This window comes from Palaemon carinicauda, chromosome 32 (assembly GCF_036898095.1).
Source record: "Palaemon carinicauda isolate YSFRI2023 chromosome 32, ASM3689809v2, whole genome shotgun sequence".
In the NCBI taxonomy this organism is placed as follows: Eukaryota; Metazoa; Arthropoda; class Malacostraca; order Decapoda; family Palaemonidae; genus Palaemon; species Palaemon carinicauda.
The window spans coordinates 83,444,909-83,455,920 of NC_090756.1; positions in this window are offsets into that span (position 1 = coordinate 83,444,909).

The window sequence follows — 11,012 nt, forward strand, 5'->3', positions numbered from 1 at the left end:
CCTCAAAATAGAGGTAAAAGAGCATCTAATGCTAGAAGGATGGCACCTCGAAATAGTGGTAAAAGAGCATCTAATGCTAGAAAGATGACACTTCAAAATAGAGTTCAAAGAGCATCTAATGCTAGAAGGATGGCACCTCAAAATAGAGGTCAAAGAGCATCTAGTGCTAGAAGGATGGCACCTCAAAATAGAGGTAAAAAAACATCTAATGCTAGAAGGATGACACCTCAAAATAGAGGTCCAAGAACATCTAATGCAAGAAGGATGGCACCTCGAAATAGTGGTAAAAGAGCATCTAATGCTAGAAGGATGAAACCTCAAAATAGAGGTCAAAGAACATCTAATGCAAGAAGGATGGCACCTCGAAATAGTGGCAAAAGAGCATCTAATGCTAGAAGGATGACACCTCAAAATTGAGGAAACTAAAGTTAGGATTCTCTTTAAGAAACTCTGGTAGGTTGTCAACCCTTTTTATTATCCCAGGTTTTCTTGTTCCTTGAAGACTTCATCCATCATAGATAGATGTTGTCTATTTCTATACTTTCTTAAATTAGAATTCAAAATTAATTTGGATAGACGTTGGTTATTTCCCAGGAGATGTGACACTTCACTGTTCCAGAGGAGAGGCATGACTAACCTTCCCTCCTCATTCCGGGTAGTTGACTCCAATACAAAATCAATTAGCTTATCATGGGACTCAATTGAAGTATCATTTTAATTATTGTCATCATAGTTTAATATTCTGTGCCTTTCTTGGAAAAGAATATTATCCTCCCCTTTCTGCAGTTCTGTCTCATTAACTTTTCCCTTTTCATCCACAACCGATATTTCAGGATTATTTTTTAGGGAAATAGGACTCTCAGCAGAATTTTCCAACACTGTGGCAATATCAGAATCTCTAAGCTTGCTTACAACATTACATGACAAAAACTGAGGCCTTGTGCAAGGTAAATATTTCAAATTATCTGAGATTGTGTCACCTTGGCCACAAAGCATAATTCCATATGAACTTTCAAGATATACTGAAGGAAGAGTGCCACCAAAAATCTTGGTACTTACAGGAATTGCAACTTCACAGTCAGTTCCCAGCAATAAATTAATATTTGCAATTTCATCATCTGTAGCTTTCAAGAATTTGTCGGCAAGAGAATAGCCCCTTTTAGAAAACTCATGAACAATCTTCTCAAGACCTGGAAGGTGGAGTCTAGTTCTAATTTCAGGAATACAAACTGCCTCAACCATGTGACATTCATGCTCCGACATCAACTGAAGTCTAACTATTTTGGTATTGAAGGTTCTAGACTCATTAAACCCATTCACAACTAAACTGAAATTTGAATTAATCACCTCAAACCCTTGCCTATCTGCTAAATCACTATTAACAAATGTCACCTCCGAACCACTATTCTTTAAGCCTCTTATCAGTGAACCATCAGGAAGGGGCGACCTGAATGTGGGCAAGATAGAACTAGATACATCAGTCACGTGCAAAGTATTAAGATCAACGCATGCTATACCGTTATGCGACGCTGTATTTGGGGTATCAGTTGAAATATCTGATTGCTGAGAATCTCTACTTGGGCACAAAAATGAAAAGTGCCATTTACTACAATGCTTGCATTTGGTATTAAACCTAAATTTACAATCTTTGGTTCTGTGAAAATTTGCACATTTACAGCATGCATGCAAACTTTGAAGCTTCTCTGTCTTCAATTTAGGAGAGGCAAAATTTGGGCATTTATATATTGGATGATCAGAAGACTCCCCACTCTTACTACAAAGAATGCATGCATGAAATCTACTAGGAGCAGATTTATCCAAGGGCTTAACATTTGCTGCAAAACTAGAAATAGCAGCATCAGATTCATTGGACTTTCTTTTCCTTTTAAATTTCTCTTGGGCTTCGACATACCGTTCTGTAGCTTCAAATATGTGATCATCAATTTCCTTTAAAGAAGGTTTAGAGTTTCCTGTGATCTGAATTAACTGTGACCTAAAGCTTTCATTTAGAGAGCTCCAATAAAAGAACTGAAGAATGTCATCCACAGAAACTGAAAGATTATTGAAGGTATCTCTTATCATCTCTCCAATAAGCTTATATGGGTCATCCTGGTAAGAAAGTCTTCGCTCTGACAGCAATTTAATACTATCATACTTCTGAACAATTACTGATCCAAATGCTTCCATAAGCAAGTTTTTGGCATCCTCATATGTTCGACTCCCTGAACTCAAAGACTGAATAAGTGTATGGGGTTCCTTCCGAGTCTGTGTTTGAAGGTACATAAGCTTTGTGTAGGAGTTCAAATTAGCTCTACCCGTTATATCCTCAAAACCTCTAGGGAACTTCTCATTACTCTCTCCCCTAGCATGACTATACACTGGAAGTGGCAACTCTGGAAGCTTGAGCTTGTTACTTACATCATTACCATCAGATATATTTGGAACACTTTTAAGCAATGAAATGGCACTAGTAATTTTTTCATCATATTCATCACAACTCTTAAGTTCAGCAGCAAGACCACCCTTATCCGACTTCCAAATAAGCTCAGAAATCTGTGTGTTACAGTCATCAAGTTTCTGTCGTAAACTATCCAAAGAGAGAATATTTTTTTTGACCTCACATGAGGTGAAATATCCAGTTATCCTGAACATTCTTACACATTTTGGTTACTTGCGTCCTGTGCTGAGCTCTGACAGATTTTAAATAATCCAAGTCACCCATCATGTATAAAAATATGAAGTACTACTAAAATAACCGCAATTTCGGATAAACAAAGTAATGGGTTTACAACTATGTGCAATATCAAATGTTACTAGATAATATTCAAATCACAAATTTTCTCAAAATAGTAACTTAACAAGAGCAACTTAATATACCCTAGAAATTTAATACAATACACAAGGAAATTTGCCTATCCAACGACACAAATATGAAACATGAAGAGTAAATATGACCCTAACCATGACCTTAGGTAAGGAGTTCCACGAAACAAGGACCCACAGAGTGCCCCACGTTGAGAGCCATATTCTAAATTAATTACTGTGAATAATACACCAAGAAAAAAATAAAAAAACTTAATAAATTCTACAGTTTAATTTATCAATTCATTTTCTATCAAATTGTTGTGAATATCCTTGATTCTTCCTGGTTTGCAACAGATTTTGCGTTTTGACAAAAGGCACAAGAAAAGCAGGTTCGCTTTGATGTTTATAGCTCGGTATACATAAAAAAGACCGACTGGCCCGCTTTGCATTCTTCGAATACCTAATATTGAACTCTGAAGTTGTTTCTTTTGATGAGCGGTTATATTTGTAAATAAAAAAGGATGAAGGAAAAAATATATAAGAAATAGGCATCCAGCCTGGAATCCCCCCTCCCCATTGTATTCGGAAGAGCTCAAATATATTCAAAACAGGTGTTTGAAACGATGTGACATGTATTGGATCTTGGTATGAAAATTATTCAGAATTATCCCCATTCTAGTTTATATCAAAATAAACATATCATCCTATTGTTTGGTTATATATATATATATATATATATATATATATATATATATATATATATATATATATATATATATATGTATTTATATATGTATGTATGTACATATATGTATATATATATATATATATATATATATATATATATATGTGTGTATATATACAGTATACGTATATATATATATATATATATATATATATATATATATATATATATATATATATATATATCTATATATATACAGTATATATATATATATATATATATATATATATATATATATATATATATAGAACAGTATATAAGTAAGAAGCACAATTTTTCGAATAGGAACTGTAATAGTTGATTGGAAATTGATTTTTTATATATTATTAGACTAACTACATACGAAGATGAGTTGTTGAATATTCATATATTGGCTTTTTGTATATTTGTTCTTCATTTTACTTCCATCTTGATATGTTGGTTGAATATTGTCTGGTGATTTCAGCATACCACATACCTGGAATAATAATAGTTCATTTGTTGAGAATATTCTAATTTCAGCATATTCGCCGATTTGTCTTCTGAGCGCAAGACAAATGAGCGCCGACAGTTGAGCGCCGACAATTGAGCGCAAGACAAATGCGCGCACTAACATTTGAGCGCCGACATTTGAGCGCCATAATTTCAAAATTCAATCCTTGCCTTATATTTTTGTATTGACATTAGAGACGTTCACTACTCACTGTTACAAGCGTTTTTATTTGCTATAAAAAACAATTTGTAAATATAATATAATTACTTTTGTAAGGTAAGATTATATGATATGGAACGCAGATAATCTAATGGCTCTCTTGAAGAATGCTCAACAACAATTTTAATTATGGCATTGTATACTCGTTCATATTTTTTGTGTTTTACAGATTCATGCCGCCCACAGTTTATTCTGATCAATTTGGTTGAGGTGTGATTTTGTTCTATTCTTAAAAATTCTATGAATTTGTATATTGTAGGGTGCATATGCCCTATTGACTGCTTCATTGTCCGATGCCACCCCTCTAACGAATTATTTGTACGTGGATGTTCATTGACGACTTTGGAAGAATAGCAACTACTTCCGGACGTAAATTAAGTTGTGCCTTTTGAATGAGTGGCCTTGGTGGATCATTCGATGTTGCAGCTCTTTCACGAAGTTGCATCATTGATAATCTAGACTCAGACTTTGCAGGATCTGGTACATGATCGTCCTCACTGGCAGATATGCATTCATCTCCAATAACATATATCCTTACTTTGCACTTCCGGTCTACACAACGCCATGACTCTTTCCCACTCTTAAGCACTCTGTCAAGTCTGTAACAGTAGCCTTCGTGCAATATATTATCTTTTCCTTTGGATGATGTTACCTTCTCCATAGCGAGGGTACTTTGAACTAAAATAAATCAAAAGTATTTCTCTTTTAGAAAGTTTTGTTAAAATTTCCAACATATGAATAATTTTAGAAATACTAATAACCAACCGATACGCACACAAAATGAAAGTTTACGATTGTAACCAAACAAGTTAACGATGTAAACAAATGATTTTATGGAATTTTAACGATAATGAACAACCGATAGCATGCCATTTTTTGAAAAACAATTTTACAAAGTAAACAAAGTTTTTTACTAACCGAACAACAGTTATCGAGGGCCATGGATAGATATTTAGATAGATAGATAGATGCAGAGAATAAATAGATACACAGAGTTTGTATGTGTGTGCGTGTTTGTCTTTAGTTCTAAAATTTCGTGCGCGCAATTGTCGGCGCTCAAATGTTAGTGCGCGCATTTGTCTTGCGCTCAATTGTCGGCGCTCAACTGTCGGCGCTCATTTGTCTTGCGCGCAAAAGTCGGACCACGTCAGAACCAGACTTCTCATTGGAATACGTTTAATTTTTCCCAGGCTTACATCTCTGTGGCTCTAGGCTTCCAACTCAGCGTCGAGCGTCTCGTAAACAATCTCACAATCCAAAACATAGAAGCAAACATATGAGCACCGCTCTCAAAAGACTTAAATCCTACTGCAGTACAAAAGTAAAAAGAATCACATCCCATCTTTGAGGTAATTAACAAATGCTTGAACTCTAATACCAAAATTCATTATTTCAGTTATGAGCAATGATCAAACATGCTTTATCAATGCAATATGATGCAATGTTGCCCTCAATATATGTAACATTTGAGGTATTACAGTTCATTATTACAATAATACATAACAGTCTTCTCCCCCTTAACTTGACATTGTAAATATCTTTATAAATCTAATCTCTCAAGGGGCTTTCCTCTATTAATCTTATTAGGAAGCACTTTAACCTCATCTTGTACTGGTACATGAATTGGTTCTGAATCTACATTTGATGTTGGAGCATCTTGGTTAATATTTGATTTATTTGATCTAACTACTACTGAAAGTTTTCTATCTCTAACATTCACATGCTCTACTGTATTTCTGTTTAATGCCTTTAATTGATCAATTTGACGTTTACAATATTTCCACCAACTTGAACATCATAATGTAAATTTCCTATCTCTCTTATAATCTCTCCTGGTACCCACTTCTCTGGAGTGTTGTACGATCTTACCATGACATCAGAAAAAGGTAAAAAATGTCTTACATTAGGAAGCTTTACTCCTTGTTTATACCCTTTATCTTCTAAATCACTTTGCAAACTTGGATACAACAAATCTAACTTTCATCTAATCCTCCTCCCCATCAACAAATTTGATGGTATTACGCCTGTTGTGCTGTGCGGCGTTGTTCTATAAGACAATACAAATTGTGATACATGTAAAAATATGTTACCTTAATTTGCTTTTCTACACTTCATATTGTGTTTAAATGTTTGAACAAACCTTTCAGCCTCTCCATTGGTAGAGGGATGATACATTGCTGAAAATGTAAGTTTTATTCCATTGACGTTACAAAATTCTTTAAACTCTTGTGAGGTATATTGTGGACCATTATCTGTAACAATTCTTTCTGGAATATCATATGTAGAAAAAATTTGCATTAACCTTTTTTTATTGTAGCATAAGACGTTGGTTTTTTCATTGGAATTACTTCTGGTCACGTACTGTAAGCATCTACGACTATCAAAAACAAATAATTAAAAGAAAAAGACCTGCAAAACCTATATGCACTCTTTGCCATGGATACCTGGGTAACTCCCATGGTTGCATTCTAGCAAAATGAGGATTGTTCTGCTGCATAACACAATTCATACAATTTCTTATATAAGATTCCACATCTTTATCTACACCTGGCCACCATACAAAAGTTCTCGCAATTGACTTTGATCTTACAATACCTTGTTGATCAGCATGTATTTCAGACAAAACCTTATTTTTCAGTGAAGCAGGAATAACTACATATGAACCTCTCATCACTATTCCTTGTGTTTCATTCAGTTCATACCATATATCCTTAAAGGGTTTACAATTTTCATCTTTTCCACATGAGTCCCTACTTGTCATTAAACTCTCTAAAACCATACAAAGTACTGGGTCTCTCTTGCTACTGTTTGCTACATCCTTTGCTCTAATGAGTACATCATATACAGAAATTAACAGAATACTGTCATCATACTCTTCTGGAGCTTTGTCTACTGGTAATCTAGATAAAGCATGTGCATTACCCATCTTTGATGTTGGATGGTATTCTATATCATAGTGGTACGCAGCTAACGTACTTGCCTAACGTTGTAGTCTTGCAGCTATCAACGTAGGTAAACTTGCTTTTGGACCCAATATTGCTAATAAAGGATTACGATCTGTAACAAGTGTGAACCTTTTCCTTCCATAAAGATACATATGAAATTTCTTAACTCCATACACTAATGCAAAATTTTCTTATTCTATTTGAGAGTAATTCCTTTCTTTTCCTGTTCAATACTCTAGAAGTGAATGCAATTGGTTTTTCTGTTCCATCTGGCATTATATAAGATAATAATGCACCTAAACCTATGTTTGATGCATCACATACTAATCTAACTGGTAAAATCTTTGATAATGTACTAGGAATGTAGGTGATGTTATTTCCTGTTTGAGTGTTTCAAAAGATTCCTGACACTCTTTTCTCCACTTCCATTCTACACCCTTATTCAACAAATTATACAATATGTGTGCAATTGTAGACAAAATCTGAATGAAATTCACATGAAATGTTACTAAACCTAAAAATGATTTTAATTCCTTAACATTTTCTGGTACTTTTGTTGATTGTACAGCTTTAATCTTATCTTTAGTTTTTTGAATACCCTTGCCATTAATTACAAAACCTAAGTATTCCACTGAATCAACTTCTAAAATGCATTTGCTCTTATTTACTCCTATATCATGTTCCTTCAACTTCTTCAGAAATGTTTGTAATCTTTCTCTATGTTTTTTTGTGTCTTCACCAGCAATTAAAATATCATCTATAAAAATGAATACTCCTTGCATTCCTGAAAAAATCTTATCCATAGTTTGTTGCCATATAGCTGGACTACTTGCAACTCCATAAGGTAATCTCTTTGGTCTAAACAAACCTAAGGATGTATTTACTGTACATAATTCTTGTGAAGTTTCATCCATGGGAAGCTGTTGAAATGCTTGTCTTGAATCTAATTTAGAAAAAACACTGCATCCTTACATAGTTGCAAACATGTCTTTCGGATTTGGTAATGGATGTTGAGCTACTTGCAGTTAAGGATTCAACGTTACTTTGTAATCTCCACATAGCCTAACCTGACCATTTTCCTTCACAATAGGTACTAATGGAGTAGCCCAATCTGAATATGTAACATTTACCCATGAACCTTCATTTTTTAATCTCCTGATTCCTGTTTCAACTGCACTTTTCAATGCCTACGGAACTGGTCTTGGAGCACAAAATCTAGGAGCACTGTCGTTTCAAAACTAAAATTGCCTTTGCGTTCTTTACAGTAGCCACTTTATCATCAAATACGTCTTGAAACTCTGATATGATATTATCCACAGACATTTCATTTTTGTGTTCATCTTGTCTACCTGTATCCTTCAAAATACTAGGCCAATCTAATTTCAAATACTATAGCCAATCCAAACCTAGCAAAGTTTGTCCTTTACCTTTTACTACTCTTAATGGCATTCTCTCTAATTTCTGTTCTTTGTACTGTACTTCTATGTTCGAACCAACTATTACTGTACCTGAATATCAAAACTATTATAACCTTTCAAAACTCTATTTGTACCTTCTAATAACAAATTAGGAATGCTTTTAGCTGTTTTCTCAGACATAATTGATACATCGGCTGCTGTGTCAACTTGCATCAAGACTGGTTTACCATCTATGATTGCTTTTACCATGAAATGTTTCTTTGCATTTCTGCTGACAGAATTTATGCGAAACGCATAATCAGTTTCTGACTTATCCTAATTATCTTGAACATTTTCCGCATTATTCTCTTGACCAATAGTATTAACTGTAGCATTTATTTTCTTTGCGTACTGTTTAGGGAATCTACAAACAGTTGCAAAATGATCCATCTTTCTACAATTCTGGGATGTTTGTCCAGTAGCAGGGCATTTCTTTGCTTCGTATGCAAGATGATCAGTTTTACCACACCTATAACACTTGGGTTTTTCCTGTTGTTTCTGTGTATAAGCCTGAGTCTGATATTTATGAACATTAGTGTTAGGCACCTTTCTATGACTAGGCTTTGACATATTCCTTCTCTGATTTTCATTGGTTTTCCAATTGGAACCAATTGTACTAATCTTAGAATTTTCCATTCTATTGCTTGTAGAACTATCTATTATGTTACTTTGCCTCTCTGATGTTTCAAAAGCTCTGCCTATTATCAATAACTTTTCTAATGTTAAATCTTTATCTTGCAATAATTTCTTTCTTAGCTCTTGTAATGTGCAATGTGCAATAACTTGATCTATGATAAAATTTTCTAACTCAATAATATATAAAACATCCTCTTTTAAGAACTCTTATCTCAGATCTATTTCAGCTAGTTCTTTCGTCTCCTGTCCCTTATCAATTATTTCCTATTCCCATTCAATTTTTTAAAGTATTTCCCACAAATTGACTTTCTTGTCTCTCTAATTGGATACTTTGATTGGGTGGTTGCCTGTTAACAAAGATCTAATCTTTAGTGTATAGGAAGTTGTTAAGAATTTGGTTAAAAAAAAAATATCGATTCTTTCACAGCCTTCCTTTTATTTAACATATACATATACATATACATATATATATATATATATATATATATATATATGCATATATATATGCATATATATGTACATATATATATATATATATATATATATATATATATATATATATATACATACATATATATATGCATATATATAATATAAATATATATATATATATATATATATATATATATATATACATATATGTATATACATATATATATGTATGCATATATATATATGTATATATATATATATATATGTATATATATATATATATATATATATATATATATATATATATATTTATATATATAAGCATGTATATAGGCGGAATATTTTGAAAGTTAACTAAATGTTAAGGATAAGAGGGGAGTAGATATAATTGTTGTTGCAGGTGTTAAGGTGCCAGGGATGGGAGGTGAGAATAAGATAGAGATTACAAGAGAGAGAGTAGGGAGAGCACTAGATGAAATGAGAGTAGGAAAGGCACCAGGTATGGATGTTGTGAGAATTGAAATGTTAAAGGAAGGGGGTATGACTGTACTTGAAATTTTAGTGAGATTGTTTAATATGTGTTTTATATTGTTAATGGTACCAGTAGACTGGGTTTGTGCATGCACTTTACCATTATATAAGGGTAAGGGAGATATGCATGAGTGTTGTAATTCAAGGGGTACTAGTTTGTTGAGTGTAGTTGGAAAAGTGTAGGGTAGAGTACTTTTAAGATATTCGGTGATCAATCTATTCTGAAGAAGTGTTTTAATTCTTTTATTCTACCTTGTTTTGAGTATTGTTCTCCTGTCTGGTCTTCAGCTGCTGATTCTCATCTTAATTTGTTGGACAGAAACTTACGGTCTATTAAATTTCTTATTCCTGATCTAGATATTAATCTCTGGCACCGTCGATCAATTAGTTCATTATGCATGTTGCATAAGATTTTTCATAACTCTGACCATCCTTTACATTCAGATCTCCCTGGACAATTCTATCCTGTTCGTAATACTAGACAGGCAGTTAATTCTAATAGCCAGGCCTTCTCCATCATGAGACTCAATACTACGCAGTACTCTAGAAGTTTTATTCCAGCTGTTACCAAGTTGTGGAATGATCTTCCTAATCGGGTTGTTGAATCAGTAGAACTTCAAAAGTTCAAAGTTGGAGCAAATGCTTTTTTGTTGACCAGACGGACATGAGTCTTTTTATAGTTTATATATGACATTTTTGTTGTTGACGTTGTTAATAGTTTAAATATGATATATCTCTTTTGACATTACTTTTTTTTTTTTTTTTTTTTT